Source organism: Saccopteryx bilineata, chromosome 1 (assembly GCF_036850765.1).
Source record: "Saccopteryx bilineata isolate mSacBil1 chromosome 1, mSacBil1_pri_phased_curated, whole genome shotgun sequence".
NCBI lineage: Eukaryota > Metazoa > Chordata > Mammalia > Chiroptera > Emballonuridae > Saccopteryx > Saccopteryx bilineata.
In genome coordinates, this window is record NC_089490.1 from 249,267,829 (window position 1) to 249,285,627 (window position 17,799).

General features: G+C 38.8%; 1 protein-coding gene across 1 annotated transcript in view; it reads right to left on the reverse strand.

Annotated features, from left to right (window-relative positions):
- HCN1 (hyperpolarization activated cyclic nucleotide gated potassium channel 1) overlaps positions 1-17,799 on the reverse strand; it is a 335,249-nt gene that overhangs the window by 259,169 nt on the left and 58,281 nt on the right. The gene's annotated exons all lie outside the window — the stretch shown is intronic.

A 17,799-nucleotide genomic window follows, 5' to 3' on the forward strand; every position in this document is an offset into this window, starting at 1 on the left:
GTGGAAAACATTATGGAGATTCCTCAAAAAATTGAAAATCAAACTGCCTTTTGACTCAGCTATCCCACTTTTAGGAATATACCCCAAGAACACCATAGAACTGCTCCAAAAGGAGAAATGCACCCCCATGTTTTTGGCAGCATTGTTCACAATAGCGAAGATCTGGAAACAGCCCAAGTGTCTGTCCGTCAGAGGATGAGTGGATTAAAAAGCTTTGTTACATATATACTATGGAATACTACTCAGCCATAAGAAATGATGACATCGGATCATTTACAATAACATGGATGGGCCTTGATAACATTATACGGAATGAAATAAGTAAATCAGAAAAAACTAAGAACTATATGAATCCATAGATAGATGGAACATAAAAATGAGACTCAGAGACATGAACAAGAATTTGATGGTTCATTTACAGCAAAATGGTGGGATCTTGATAACATTATAAGGAGTGAAATAAGCAAATCAGAAAAAAACAAGAACTACATGATTCCATACATTGGTGGAACATAAAAATGAGACTAAGAGACATGGACAAGAGTGTGGTGGTTACCAAGGGTGGGGGGGGAGGGAGGACATGGGAGGGAGGGAGGGAGAGAGTTAGGGGGAGGGGGAGGGGCACAGAGAACTAGATAGAGGGTGACGGAGGACAATCTGACTTTGGGCGAGGGGTTTGCAACATAATTTGATGACAAAATAACCTAGACATGTTTTCTTTGAATATATGTACTCTGATTTATTAATGTCATCCCATTACCATTAATAAAAATTTATTAAAAAAAAAAAAAAAGAATTTGATGGTAACGGGGGTGGGAGGGGATGGGGCGAGGAAAGAGAGAGGGGGTGGGAGAGGGGAGGGGCACAAGGAAAACCAGATAGAGGGTGACGGAAGACAATTTGACTTTGGGTGAGGGGTATACAGCACAATCAAATGTCAAAATAATCTGGAGATGTTTTCTCTCAACATATGTACCCTGATTTATCAATGTCACTGCATTAAAATTAATAAAAAACTTAAAAAAAAATAAATGTATCATAATTTATCTATGAAACCTATACAAATATAGAGGCAAACTGAATAGCAAATGGACTGCCACCAGATTACAGAATTGGAAACTAGCAGCTTCCTGGGCACTTCAGTCTATAAGAAGCACCAGAACATCTTTAGCATATATATGCAATAAAATGCCAGTCTTGTGTTTTCACACTTGGTACTTTATACTTCTCTTTGTGAGATAACTGATGGCCCTATAATCTCAAGGTAGAGAATACCTGGAGGTGAACTTAGTAAACAACAACACAAAAAAGAAAACCTGAAAAGTAAGTGTCCCCTTAATGTCCCTGAGCATTTTTCATGACACGTAGGTGCTCACAGACTATCAAAAACCTGGCTCATTGGGAAGAGGAGAACAAGGATCAAGAAATGACCAGCCCGGAGAAGCTATTTGCAATCACCCAACTGGACCTCTTCTCTATAGAACTGAGGGAACCAAGAGCAGAGGGAGGAAGTGAAGAATAGTATCAAATCTCAGAATAGTTTGAATAATTTGATCAGAAAAATGAATAAAAATTTAAGAGCTAGAGGCATTAAAAGGCATATGATAGTCACTGAATAAACACAATCATGATGGAATCATTGTCATTAGGAAGTGTTTTACAATTTCTCAAGGTTGTTTAATGCCCATACTATCTTTTATATTACCTAGTCATTTTATTCTTGTTATGCTATGTAACTATTATATAAAACAAAGTACTTTATATGTCATAGTATATATATAATACTGAGAACTTAAATATTGAACATCTGATGTAAACTAAAATATCTAAAGGAGGCAGATTTTGGTCTGTGAAATGCAGAGAAGAAAAAATCTGATTGATGATTAGTCAGATAAATGTCACACAGCAAATTTAGGAGAATGTTAAAAAATCTGGGTAGTGAATATATGTGTTCACTGTGAAGTCTTTAAGTTGCAGGTATAATCTAGCCTGGAGACAAGAGCAGAATACTGTATATATATATATTTTAATTTTCTTTTCTTTTCTCTTTTCTTTCTTTTAGCAAGAAAGAGACAGAGACAGAAACAGGGACTGACACACAGGATGGGAGAGAGATGAGAAGCATCAATTCTTCATTGCGGCACCTTAAGTTATTCATTGATTGCTTTGTTATATGTGCCTGGACCGGGGCAAGGGAGGCTATAGCACAGTGAGTGACCCCTTGCTCAAGTCAGTGACCCTGGGCTCAAGCCAGCGACCATGGGGTCATGTCTATGATCCCACACTTAAGGCAGGAACCCCGCACTCAAGCTGGTGAGCCCGTGTTGAAGCCCGATGAGCCTGTGCTCAAGCCTGCGACCTCAGGGTTTCAAACCTGGATCCTCAGAATCCCAGGCCAACTCTCTATCCACTGTACCAACTGCCTGGTCGGGCAGAACTCTCATATACTTTAACTCTTCAGATGGATTCATCATTTGTTGCCCTATAAAGGGGCACAAAAAAGTGTGGCTATGTGTCAACCTAGGTCCCTAAAAACACTGTCCTGATTATTCCTTTTTCTTACTACACAATTTTAAAATATACTCACTACCCTTACTGAGTACGTGTTATTCTAAAGTATTCCTGTATTGGCTCAACTTTGGTTGAGAGTAGAACTACTTCCCCTCAGTATTAAGAGAATGAGGTTAAAAATTAGCCATAACTCTATTTGTTTTGAAAACTGTTATTGGTAGCAGAAATGAAAACACAATAAAAAATTTTGTTTTAAAAGTTCACGTGAAAGCCCTGGCTGGTTGGCTCAGTGGTAGAGCGTCGGCCTGGCGTGCAGGAGTTTCAGGTTTGATTTCTGGCAGGGCACACAGGAGAAGCTTCTCCACCCTTCCCCCTCTCCTTCCTCTCTGTCTCTCTCTTCCCCTCCCGCAGCCAAGGCTCCATTGCAGCAAAGTTGGCCCAGGCTCTGAGGATGGCTCTGTGGCCTCTGCCTCAGGCGCTAGAATGGCTCTGGTTGCAACAGAGCAATGCACCAGATGAAAGCACTGAGAGGTAAATACAATGCATTGTTACTCTATCATAATAAAATTGTTAGTATTTGCCTGAATAAAAGAGGCTCTAGGTTCCCTGAATATGTTTCATATTCTCATAAAAAATAGGTTTGACTTTCCATGAGCCTTTTCCAGACTGTCCAAGATAACATGCTGAACCCAGGTGTTACTTTGTAGTGCAGCCAAGAATTATTTTTGGAATCCTTTGTCCAGAAAGGGGCATGCCCATACTGAGTGAACTGACTGGTGAAGCTCTCCTTAGCTCTGGGATTCCCTGTTGTAGAAGGCAGGATTTCACAGACTACAGTTGTTGAAATTTAAGGGGCTATAATTTAAGCCAAATCATGGCTAGTTAAGCATGCTATTAAGTAGGCAAGGTCACTTTAATGATCTTTATGTTTTCTGTGAAAAACTTTCTGTGATGTACACACTGATTTTGTTTGCCTGGTTCTTTGATACTAACCGAACTGCAGAAAACAAATTGCGCCATAGATCACAGTTCTGCTACATCCATAACATAATGCAATTTATGTTGTTATACCATTTACATTGCAAAAATTATGATGACCTTACTGCTTCAAATTATACCCCACCCTTCTCTGAAATGAAAGATCTCTCTATAAAATATGATTATTTTGAAACAGGGCATAGCATTCTGATTGTGACCATAACGGAAGAGCAGGGGCCAGGCTTCCCCTATTGCTTTAGAACTGAACACCCAACAAACTGCATGAAACAATGGTTTTTAGATGTGGGAGTCCAGGGAGCACAGAATAATGATCCCTAAAAGAAGAGGAGCAGATAAGGGGAGCGCTAACTTTGCACCTGCCCCCTGCTAGAGAGGGCACAGAGCAGAGACAGGAACACAAACCAAGCTCAGCAACCTCGCAGAGCTGAGAGCCAGGGGGTAGACATGGGAGGTGGGAGGTCATGTGGGCTGGGATTTGTAAAGCAAGATACCAAATCAAAGAGCTGCATGGAGAGGAAGCCCCAAGACCAGCAGAGGGGCCCCCATGACTGTAGTACTGATATGCACGTGCACGAAAAGTCGCAACAAAGGCCCAGGGAAGAATCAGCTGAAAGTGCCGATACAAAAGAAAATATATGAAGGAATAAAAGTGAGCATTTTCACAAGTTTCATGAAAACTACAACCCATGATCAAGGCATTCAGATACACTCCAAGTAGAAGAAACATGAAGAAAACCGCACAGGGCACATAAAAATCAAATGGTTGAAAAGCGATGATAAAAAAAAAATCTTAAAAGCAGACAGAGAAAAAGTCATACTATATACAGTGGACAAAGAAAAGAATGCTATCAGACCTCTCATCCACCAAAAGCAATGCAGGCAGAAGGAAATCAGGTAACATCTTTGCAGTACTAAGAGAAAAATGTCTTCCTGGCATCCTGCATACAGCAAAAATACTTTTCAAAAATCAAGAGAAAATTATGACAAGTCAGACATACAAAAGCTGCAAGAATTCATCAGCCGCACACTAGCCCTACAAAGAATGTTAAAAGGAGACAGAAGGAAAATGATACCAAATGGGAATTTGGATCTACACAAAGAAATGGAAAGCAACAGCAACACGTATAACAAGCATTTTTTAACTCTCTAAAAATATGTACTTTAAAAGACAGTTACCCTTTGAAAGCCAAAATACTCACTATATATTTTGGCATTTATAACAAATACAGTGAATTGTATGGTAACAACAGCACAAATGCAAGCAATGGGAAAATAGAAACAGAATAATTTTAAATTCATTATTCGATATATCAAATTGTGTATTAACATTTTAATGTTGACTTTGATAAAGAGGAATATGGTAACCCTTAGAGTAAGCATTGGGGGAAAATTCAGACATAGTTACTAATTCAATAGTGAAGATAAAATAGATTCATAGAAAATATGAAATTAATATAAAAGGAGGGATGAAACTTGGAAAACAATAATAAAACACACATGGGGTAACTAGAAAACAACATCAAGATGGTAGATTTAAACCCAACCATAGCCATTCAAAACAATGAATGCAGATGGTTTAAATTAGAGATTGTCAGATTCGATAAACAGATAAAAGCAAGATTCAACCATAGGCTGTCTACATGCTACCCACTTCAAAATAAACACACAGGTCGACAATAAAGCATGGAAAGCTATACCATACACATATTAACTAAATAAAGATGGAGTAGCCATATTAATGTTAAAGTACATAAAGAGATTTAAAAAGGATGTTTTATGAGAGCTATTTACCAAAAGGATAAAACAGTGTACAGCATAGTTTCAAAGTGCACATAGTGAAAATGAATAGCACTAAAAGGAGGAATAATAAAATTATCAGACTGCATGTTTTAATATCCCTATCTCAAGAACAGCCAGAACAAGCAGTTACAAAATCAGTAAGACTAAAAACTGCGTAACACTGTTAATTGTCCTGATTGACAATTACAAAACACTACAAACCGTAACAGCAGAAAACACATTTTTTTGAGTGCACATAAAACATTCACCAAGCTAGACCTATTCTAAGCCATTAAACAAGGTTCAATAAATTGGAACAAAACATAGAGTTAAAAAATAATTAAATTTATAACAGTGGTAGTAATATTTACCAACAATCTAAGAATTGTAATTGATTTTTAAGTACTTTTAAAGTCTGAATTGTTTGAAAAATGAAGTCCAAACACAAGTAATACATTCTAAGGAAAATAGAATAGTATGAGTCAGACTTAAGATCGGGTTGTGTAATGTTTGCATTTCAAGTGTCCTCAAGATTTCAAGTATAATTAATTTTCCTTGCAAAAAAGAATTATTCTCCTTATATCATACTATATTCATAACACTTATTGTTCTCGATTAGATTGGGCAAAGGTCAACAATTTAAGCATTGTAATTCATTTTAGTGTGGAGTATAGGAAATTAAATTATGCAAATATCCATCTATATTTAATAAATTATTAAGTTCACCTAAATCTGATCTTTTGAAGCTTGAAATTGGTACTTCCATTAACAGTGATTTTAATTCCCACTAAGGATGAGTTCACTTAGAAAAACTAAGTAAAATAAAGATGGTTTTATAATTGATACACCCAAGAAGCGTCTCTGAGGTAGTCACCCGGGGTAAACACCAGTTCTCTCTCATGCCTCAAGAAATGTCCATCAGCTTTTTAAGCATTTTGTGAATTTAGGAAGGATGCCATCTGGTAGCACCACTATGGTTTGTCCAAGACCAAAAATATTCATGCAAAAATCCAATTAAATATCAAGCAGGTCCATGATTTTATTTTGAATAGATACAAGTTGAATGCAAGTTAGCTACAGGCTACCTTGGTACTGACTGCATCCAGACACACCCTATCTCCACCTCCCAGCTATTACAACTCCTGAGGTAGAGCTATTAAGCAATAGCTTTAGCTCTTTGCCTCCCAGGAACATGGTAGGATCACTCTTCTTGACATTTTGTTAAGAACTTTATTTATTGATTTTAGAGAGAAGATAGAGAAAAAGATGGGGAAGGAGCAGGAAGCATCAACTCATAGGAGTTGCATCTTGTATGTGCCTTGACTGGGCAAGCCCAGGGTTCCAAACTGGCAGCCTCAGCATTCCAAGTGAACAAATAATCCACTGCACCACCACAGGTCAGGCCCTTCTTGACTTTCTTCAGGCTGGGTAAGATCGTGTGACAAATTTTGGCCAAAGAGTTATAAAAAGTAACATACATCACTTTGGGTCAGATCATTTAGTTGCTCATCAGGACCCTATAGTGCTTTCTGTTCCCTGTGAAAATGACTGGCAAGGTCAAATTGGAACTGCTGCTAAGTCAGTTCACATCCAGGTGTGAGGGGACAAGGAGCAGGACCTCTAGCCTACCTCCGATGGATATACAGTAGGACCAATATATAGAACTTCTCTGTGAGAAGCTACTGAGATATCGTGGGCCAATGATAACACTTTCAACACTGAAAAACAAAAGCAAGACCTTTTCTCCATAAAACCATTAACAACTCACAGACAAGACACTGGGGAATGTTGAAAGAGGTCCCTAAAAACTCTTAGAGCAGAAGGAATACACTCTAAGAAGACCCACTCACAGATTTAATGACATCTTAATTTTGTTTTGCAACCCCAGGTTTGCAGTGTAACATGCTTTCATGACTTAACTGTGAGGAAACTATTCTGAGTGTTTGCTTTGGGGAAAAAATTGCTTAAATTATGTTTTCCCTTTAGGGAAATTTTAATAGCATAATTTGGAAAATGTTTATAGAATAATTGTAAAGTTTTATTACATTTAAATTGTATTTTTTAACCTGAAGCTTTTACTTCCCATGTCAAGGAAGATAAATTAATAATATCAACCATCATCTGAAGATTTATGTTAGGTACAAGGAAAATAATCTGACAATGTTTGGTCTTGCAAATTGAGTAAGTCATTTTGCCAACTTAGAAGCATTCTATTTTGAATATAGTCATTGCATTAATCAATTTTATTTTATTCATACAAATTCTACCCTATTTGGAAGGGAGATATAAAATGATGTTACAATTAATGAATAGATAAGATCAATGGATTTCTAATCAGGGGTCACACTGGTTTATTCACCCTCAAGACCCCATCCATCAGCTGAAGGAGTAATTACACAGACGTATGGCCCTAAACTAAGGCTCTGTGGGGTGTGTGTGTTTGTGTCTCCTGAAAAGAGACATCTTTTGTTTTCCACAGTTGTAAAAAAGTGACTAACAGTTATTTTCTGATTCTCTTTGTTAGAAAATCTATCGATAAATAGGATAGAAAATGAGGACAGGGGCCTGACCTGTGGTGGCACAGTGGATAAAGCGTCGACCTGGAAATGCTGAGGTCGCAGTTCAAAACCCTGGGCTTGCCTGGTCAAGGCACATATGGGAGTTGATGCCTCCAGCTCCTCCCCCCTTCTTTCTCTCTCTCTCTCCCTCTCTGTCTCTCTCTCTCTCCTCTCTAAAAATGAATAAATAAATAAAAAAATAAAAATAATAAAAAAAAAGAAAATGAGGACAGGGAACTTTTGCTACTTCCATAAAGTTAAAGGTGATAAACTCAGTATGGGCAGGCCCTTACTTTCTCAGGAAGCAGGGCAAGGCACTGGCCTCCTGAGGGATGTGACCAGAGCCAGGGATAGAGGACCTTTCACCTCTTTGAAGAATAAGTATAGTTACCTAATCTGAGATTCTGGGTAATTTCACTGCCTGCTGCTTCTCTGGACAAGAGTAACAACCACAGTAAAAGCCACATTAATGAACAGTGATATCAGTAAAGGGACATTTGAGAACAGCGTCTAGTGGAAAGCGCATTGTTTCTGCGAGGGGACTGAATCCACATGTGATTCTTCAGAAAAAGCTACAGCAATGTGGTAACCGCCACCAGGGTTAGGTGTGACTCAAAGCAGGAGACACACGGACAATGAGTGATATGTGCAAAATGTGGAGACAGTTCAAGCACTTCAAATGGAGAAGTTTTCATAACAACAGAATGACTGATTTGCTGTCGGGGACTCATGTCCCTAAATGCAGTTTGGTTTCTTGATCTCTGATAGAGATTGTCCAGACTGTGATAACACATTGTCTGGTTAAATGTCTCAGGCATGAGCATTCATACTATAGGGTGAAGGAGCAAGCAAAAGAGACATGGGTCCTTGTTTGTTCAGTTCTCTCACTAGTTGTAGAGTGTGCAATACTGTCTATGAAATTTCAACATATTTGTCCTTCTTCCTAATAGGCTTTCAACATTTAAGAATCACTCAGAGGCCCTGGCTGGTTGGTTCTGTGGTAGAATGTTGGCCCAGTGTGTGGAAATCCTGAGTTCGATTCCTGGTCAGGGCACACAGGAGAAATGACCATCTGCTTCTCCATCACCCCCCTTCTTCTCTCTCCCTCCTTCCTGCAGCTATGGCTTGACTGGTTCAAGCAAGTTGGCCCCTGGAGCTGAGGAAGGCTCCATGCTCTCCACATTAGGCACTAAGAAGAGCTTGGTTGCTAAGCAATGGAACAATGACTCCAGATGGGCAAAGCATTGTCTTCTAGTGGGATTTCCAAGTGGATTCCAGTCAGGCACATGTGGGAGTCTGTCTCTACCTCTCCTCCTCTCACTAAAAATAAACATAAATTAAAGAAAAGAATCACTCATAAATCTGTATGATTGGAATGAAAGGAAAATGTTTCATATGGCAACCTCAACAAAGTATTAATATTATTTCTAATAAAGTTAATTTTTCTGTTTGTAAAACTCAGGAAATTTCACATTTTAGTAAAAAGCCACAGGATTAAATAGCCCTTTCTGTTTCAACTGACTAATCAAAAGCGGGTAAATATCTGGCCCAAGACCTCCCCCTCTCCTGCTCCATTAGCAGATGATAGATCCCACCGAGATGGAGTCTTAAAATCATTCTCGAAATCTTCCGTGCAAGGATTTTTAAAATACAGAAACATACATGATTGTTTTTAACTCCTCCACTAGATTACAAAATCTTTTAGCCGTGGTTCTTCATTAGTCATCGTCTATTTCTATATGCAGCACAGCTCTCAACATCTGGTGGGGGGGCCATTAATATACAATAAATAGTATATTTGATGATAACAGTATAAAGATATGAAGTTTGCAATTGAGAAGTCAGGAAAATAACTACCTAGACTCTTATTTTTATTTAGAATAGTCTATAATTATATGTGTACTGTTTAACTGAATATACAGAATTATATTTTTAAAAAATGTGCTACTAGACAGAATTATTTCAAACACAGCAGCATTTTTCTAGATGTGCTAAATAAAATTTTCTTCATCTGGAGCCATAGAGTGGTCTAATTTGAAGACACTGGAGATTTTTGGAATAGCTGAAATAACAATTCAACTAAGTGGAAAGGGGGAAGAATAATTTAGTTGGTATAATTCCCAGCAAGAACACTTAGAAACATTAAAACATTCATCTTTGACATTAGGCAAATACTGGTAGTTTGGCAACAGGGAAGGGAAAGACTCCAACAAAACTGAGAAATATTATTTTTATCACTTGTTTGTGTCTTGCTGTCTCCTCTGCAGCCCAACTAAACTTCTCCTGTCCTGGTGGGATGTCTCCTTGACACAAATGCACCTCGCACTGACTCATATACTTATCTCATCTGCATAGGGAATTACTCTCAACCATTTGAGGATTACTGTCACTGCCTGTCAATCAAGAGCCTGCTGATATGCTATTCATCCCAGTAATGGCTTAAAGGATATTTGAAGTTCTCTAAGATACTTTGGAAACTGTGAAAGCCTTAACACATATGTCAGTCATTTTTCAATGGTGAAATCTTAGTCATTGATGTTACAATTCCCAAGAAATGTCTGAGAACAGAAAACTAGTCACTTAGAACTTTCAAGCACATCACCCCTGCCCCCTGACCTTCCAAGTCAGGAAAGTGAACACATACACAACCTTGGGAATCCAAACATGTTCTATTATCTTTCTAAAGTCAATAAGTTATATGAGCCTTAAATATTCTAAATCTAGAAGGTCTTAAACAACTTTCCTAACAAATGTATTAGCAATTTTTGGGTAAGTTTTGTCATTATAACGCTATTTGGCTTTTCTAACAAAAATACGCTGGGGAGAAGAGGAGGAGTAACCCTCCACCAGGCTAGGACAGTCTAAGGTTGCATTTTTGTGAATTTCAGATTAGATAAAAATGGGAAGCCATTTTTATTGTACAACATTATTAAAACCTGGAAATGCCAATGCTTGTGATTCATGGCGGGTCAACTGGAATGAGGTGTCCTAGGCATTGTCCTTCTCTTCAGTGACATGGAGATGAGCCTGTTCACACCATGGAGAACTGATTCCCATACTGACTCAGTGTAACTTCCATGAAGTTAGTCGATTCCCCAGATATGACTGTTAGATACCCATTAGGTAGTCATAATGCTTGGATTCTAAATTTGAAAGCACTCGTTATCACAGTCCAAATTCTATCTTTTACTCTCTGGTATGATCCAGAACATGGAGGAAGATGAGAGTTTCATTCTTTGAGAAATTCTCTGAATAAAAGTCAGTAAAATAATTTGACTGTCTCATTCCTTCTTACATTAATATGCTTGCTAGACTTTCACTTTTAGAGTTTACAAAGCACTGGAAATGAACGTCGTTTTTTGATTATTAAAACAACCATATAATCCACGTAAAAGCCATCAGCCACATTTTTAAAATGAGAGAAAGGTGTCTGGAAATGACTTGCAGAAGGTAGTTCTGACTCTCGCTCCAATTTAGCTGAATTTCCTTTATTGTATATGTTCACCCAACTCATCCTCACAAGAGTAACAGCAATAACAAACAAACAAACAAAAAAACAACACATTGAGATAATTAGCATGATTGCAAACATTCCACTGATGACCAGTCTTCATGGAGAACCCCTCCTGACAAAAAGGATTACATCAAAATAGCTACTGTTTACTTATTTCCCAACTGCTTTAAGTGATCTGGAACCCTGGAACAAGTTTAATACTTCCTCAAGGTCTACTTTCACTTTAAGACGTAATAAGAAAAAGATTGTGACTCTCTTGAAAAAAAATGGCCTATATGACAGATTTAACTCAAAATAGCCACCAGAATTATATAACTGACCAAATGTATCTCCTTTTCACACTGAGACAGCAACCCTCGCACACAAAACCTGAAGTGCCTGCATCAGCAAGACAGAAAGAGAAGTCCAAGTAGGTCTTTCTCGGTCCTCACCCAGTGCAACTGAAGGGTTCTAATTTCATTTATTCTTGAGCTTTCATAACAGTTATTTTTTACATTTTTTATTTATTAATTTCAGAAAGAGGATCGAGAGAGAGAGAAAGGTAGGGAGTTGTTGAGGAAAGAGCGGGAAGCATCAACTCATAGGAGTTGCTTCTCATATGTGCCTTGATCGGACAAGCCTGGGGTTTCGAACCAGTGACCTCAGCATTCCAGGTTGATGCTTTACCCACTGCGCCACCACAGGTCAGTCTCATAACTTTTATAAAGACTTATAAAACAGTTTCTGTGACAACTTCTGATACATTTCAATAACTATGCTTTGCCCAATGAAGTATTTTGTTTCTCAAAATACTTCAAATTAATTTTAAAATAAACACTTTTGCCTGACCTGTGGTGGCACAGTGGATAAAGTGTCAACCTGGAATGCTGAGGTTGTCAGTTTGAAACCCTGTACTTGTCTGGTCAAGGCACATATGGGAGTTGATGCTTCCTGCTCTTCCCCCCCACCCACCCTTTCTCTGTCTGTCTGTCTCTCTCTCCTCTCTAAAAACTGAATAAAAACAAATTTTTAAATAAAAATAAACACTTTTGTCTCTAACTAAAATGAAAGATTGATTTGTTAGAAGCTGATGAAAAGAAACCCACATCCCCACCCCTACCTCCATGATTATTTAAGCATACCCACCATTTCCTTCAGAGATGAGTTTAATTTCACCTCATTGTAACAACATAAATTCTTGGGCACCACTGAACCATTTGTAGGTGATGTCATGTCTCGTCACACCTCCCCTGTTTGTAGGCTGGCGCACCCAGTATACAGGACCAACCAAGCAACCGGTTCCAGGTAGATGTGAGGCTGAAGGCATGTTGTCCTAAATTTTGCCTGATTTATTTGTTGCTTCAATTTTGCACTTGGTATATTTTGGGCAGAAATAATACATAATAACATGTGGAATACTTCCAATATTTGAAAAAGAAGTGAGAACACTCAAAGGAAAAGATTTAAATTCTGTTGAGATTTTTCATTTTTTAAACTAGTGGAAACTTTTATGATAATAACTTACATTTCTATAAATTTATGGCTTCAAAGTATATACATATAACAATAACATCTTATTAAGCCTCAAAACAATTCTGTGAGTTTGGGCAGAAAATTATCATTTCCATTGATAAATGAGGAACTTGATTGATTTTATCCATGATTTCTAATTTCCCTCGAAATATTTCTCAGGCTTATCCACTTTCAAGGACATATACTTTCTTTTCTTCTTCCTCTTACTCTTCCCCCTCCTCCTCTTCCTCCTCCTTCTCCTCTTCTTCTTCTTGTTCTTCTCCTCCTTCTTCTTTTCCAAGTGAGAGGAGGGGAGACAGGGAGATAGACTCCCACATATGTCTGACCAGGATCCATACGGTAACCCTGTCTAGGGCCGATGCTCTGCCCACCTGGGGTGCCATGCTTGCAACCAATGTATCTAGCACCTGAGGTGCAGGCTACATGGAGCCATCCTCAGAGCCCAGGACTGATGCACTTGAACCAATGAGCCATTGCTGCAGGAGGGGAAGAGAGAGAGAGAAGGGGGACGAGGGGAAGTAGATGGTCACTTCTCCTGTGTTCCTTGACTGGGAATCAAACCCAGAACATCCACATGCCAGGCTGATGCTCTACCACTGAGCCAGCTGTTCAGAGCCAGGAAATATACTTTCAAACATAGTTTTCAAAATAACTATGTTCAGTATGCTTTCTTTAGAACCTGTCTTCTACCCTCTACTACATTCTCATAATACATTTTCTCTCTTGCTTTCTTTACCATAAATATGTTTAATATGGAGTTCAAGACACCCTGCTGTTTTTATCTGTATGTTCACATGTTCACTTTTACTAAAAAATTGCAATTCTCTTAATGGCATAATTTAACTCCTTTAGCAAGTACTCTTGTGCCCCATGGTTCTCCAGACACACTATGCTAGGTGCTGAAGATGCAAGAAATATATGTGACCTCTGCCCTCCTGGAGTTAATATATAATTGGAAAGGCATGGTGGAAAAGACATTACAAAAGTGATTAACGTTACAAAGCTAGCATATTACAGGTGGAACTAATAGCATCTGAGAAATTAGTTAATCCAACCCTGAGGAAGCTTCAGTTAAAGTCAAAGGGAGAAAATGTGATAAATAACTTGAGGTTGGCTGAAGGAACAATATTCTAGGATAAATGAACAACCCATGTAAAGGCCTTAAAACAGCGTATGTGACAATCCTAAAGAGGTTTAGCAGAGTTAAAGAAAAGAACAAGCAAGCAGTGGTTTCCCCTGTGGAAGTAGGAAAGACTCAGAAGGGCCTTAAACTCTGGAATTTGCCCCAGTGGTAATGAAAAGTTGCAGAAATATTTGCAGCAGGTAGATGACATGGCAACATCTGCTCTTCAAAAAATATCCCTTCTGAGGCCCTGGGAAGACAAGCAAGGGTGAATTTTAAAATCTAGTAATGAGTCTATTATGAACATGTAAATGAGATGTGACAGGAGCTGCCATGGACTAGGATGGTGACAGAGAGGACTGACGAGTACCAGGGTTGTGTCACACTCATGAAGTGAAAGCAGTAGGACTTTGGGTGTTGGGAAGGGTAGACGGGGTCAAGTGTAAGTTGATGGAAGGAGACTTGATATTGGGTGCCTCCACACAAAGTAATATAAAGATGATATATTGTAGAATTGTACACTGAAAAACTAATTTTATTGACCAGTGACCCCAATAAATTCAATTTAAAAAAAGAAAGAGAAGTCAAGGATGCCTCTTCAATTGCTGACTTGAGCAACATAATACAAGACAGCAAAGGAGATTTGAGGGGGGGAGTGAACATAATGAGCTCAAAGAGCTCAAGAGATGTCTTTCTAGAAATATCAGCCTCCATGAGTATTTTGAGGCATGGGATTACATAACTTTGAAACGTGGGATGCAAGTCTGGTTGTTTTCAACATATAGCCATGGAAGTATAAGTATCGTATATAAAAACATGCGAAACAGAAACACAGGCTAGGCCAATGACAAGGCATTAAGAAAGTTTAACATTTTAATCTGAAAATAGTGGCCTGAACATTTCAAATCTGATCTTATTACTTTGTCATTTAACTAAGATTTCCACGTGAAAAGCCCTGGGATTATCCCGATCTGCTTTAGGGCACTGACCAAAGAACTTTCATAACATTATGTATCTCGCTTCTAACACACGCATACATACACCCGCACACTATTTCTTAATCTCTTCTTAATTGTCTTGACTTAACTTCCCCTACACAATTAAAACTCATCACACTGTACCTTAAAACTGCTGGCTATCTGCTAAAATAGTTTACAAAACACACAGTATAATACTGAAAATAATTCTCTCAGAATAAAAAATGATTCTTTGGAGAAGGAACCTAACAAACTATTTGTTTCACCTGAGGAGAAAGTATAGGTAAAGACAAATAATTTTTACATATATGAATATTCATAGTTATCTACAGTATCTAGACATTAATAGCCAAGCAACTGGGTGGTTCTGAAAGAGTATAAATGAATAATTTCCAAGAAGACAGTTTTGGTATTTTAGAACCCTACAGTAAGTAACATAACCAATAGAGGACACCTAGTGGTGTTTAGCAGAAACAATATTGGCCTGCTCAAATATTAACACACACACAAGTCATAATGACAGTTTCAGTAGGTGTGCTAATGGGAGAAAATTGGTATCATGGATCTTATATTTAACAGGCATATACCAATTTAAGGATTTAAAGTAATTTCCATGTATCTCATTTTATTTAAACTTTATGACTCTTAAGTTTTAGTCATAAACAACTCACTTGAAGGGTTTCTCCTTAAATAGAAAATATAAGGCACAATTTTAATGAATACACATAAATAGTATGGGATGCAATTCACACCACCATGTTTTTGGTGGTGAGAAATATATATCTCAAATATGATTGCATCAATAATAATATCGTTATAGTAATATTGCATTAATATAATGTTAATTAGATCAAACATGATAGATATTTACATTATAAAGCATTACAAAATTGACTTCACCTGTGGCCTGTTCATATTTTATTATTTGATAGAAACATTTCAAAGCCAAGAATACCTGGCAAAGATAAACCTCTTTTTAGATATCTAAAAAGGTAGGCTACTTCACACCTGGCAGTATGTAAAATATGCCATGAGGCTCTGGCCAGTTGGCTCAGCAGTAGAGCGTCGGCCTGGCATGCGGGGGACCCGGGTTCGATTCCCGGCCAGGGCACACAGGAGAGGCGCCCATTTGCTTCTCCACCCCCCGCCCCTCCTTCCTCTCTGTCTCTCTCTTCCCCTCCCGCAGCCAAGGCTCCATTGGAGCAAAGATGGCCCGGGCGCTGGGGATGGCCCCTTGGCCTCTGGCCCAGGCGCTAGAGTGGCTCTGGTCGCAGCAGAGCGTCGCCCTGGTGGGCGTGCCGGGTGGATCCCGGTCAGGCGCATGCGGGAGTCTGTCTGACTGTCTCTTCCCGTTTCCAGCTTCAGAAAAATACAAAAAATAAAAATAAAATAAAATAAATATGCCATGAGTGGTAACCCTCCCCTGGTTATCACTAGCTCCATCCTCCGTGGTCTCTAACCTCCTCCACACTGCCACATTCTGAAGTGGAAATCTCCTGCCAACAAAGCCTCACTGACACCTTACTGAGTCCACCACTAGGACAAATTCCTGTCTCTACCTCCAAACTCACTGCCTTTCTACCTGGATTCTGGGGGTTCAGAACTATCCTGATAGGCTGCTTGTCCTTCACAGCTCATGGCATGCACTCCTCTGCTCACCTTCCGTGCAGCTAGGTAATCCAGACGCCAAGGTCTGCTTTGTATTCTCATGTGCAATGTCTACAAATAGAAACTACTCAAGGAATGCTTAGGAGTGAAGAATGAACGTCCCCTAGCCATTAGTTAATGGATTTAGGACATGGAGGAGTGCCATTCATTTAGTGGATAGGCGTGCTCGGACAGCTCCTAGAGCACAAGGAAGGTCAACAAAGGTTGACACTGACTCTTCCCCATAGACATTTATGTCCATCAACAGAAAAGGGAGAATGCATAGAAGCAACCATCAGCGACCAAGCTATCAGCAAGAACGAAAGCAAGCAAAGCCCATGGAACTGTTCAAAGGAGGGGTCCTGGCAATGTAGGATGTTTTCTGGCAGTAAGTTTCTGCCTAATTTTTAAAGGAATCACAAGATAAGAAAGGCTTTGCAAACCTGAGGTGCGGCACATGAAAAATTACAGAAGCAGAAAGAAGCATTCTCCACGAAGCATTGTAAAACTAAAAACAAAAACAAAAACAAACAAACAAAACACAAAGAGTTGTTGTTGGGTGCAAATCTGAAGTGACACTGGCGAGACAGGGGTATGGTTCGCTGGGCAACCCCGGAGGCACAGCACAGAAACACAGATACGATGTGATGGGCAAGGGAGAGCCTCCCTACGCCCTAACAGAAGGCAGCTTTCGGAAAACAACGGTGCTAGCTTCTAGCAATCCTTGGCATTCTATATGTTTTCTAGAAAATGACAGCAGTTACAATATGTGTTGTGTAATTATTAAGTAGGCAATTTATCGCAAGAGTCCGTTTCTAATCTAAACCAAATAGAACGTTAAAAATGAACCAAAATCTGAAACTGCAATCTGAATCAGCTCCCTGTGGAATAAATTTCCTCATTAATGCTTGTTATTAAACATAATTGGTTTATAAATCTGTCTCTAAGTTGACATTAAAAAAAATCTAATATTGATTTCTAGGAGAGCACTGCAATGTCCCAGACACCGTATTCATTTGGAATCGCCGTAGATGTACATGAAGACCAGAACCACAGCCCTCTCTCCTGCCACAAACTGGATTTAGTTCATTGCCATAGGTCTGGAATCTACATAAGGAAGGTTGAGGGGATAGTCAATGAGGAATAACAATAAAATATTATAGGTAGGGGTTCCAAAGC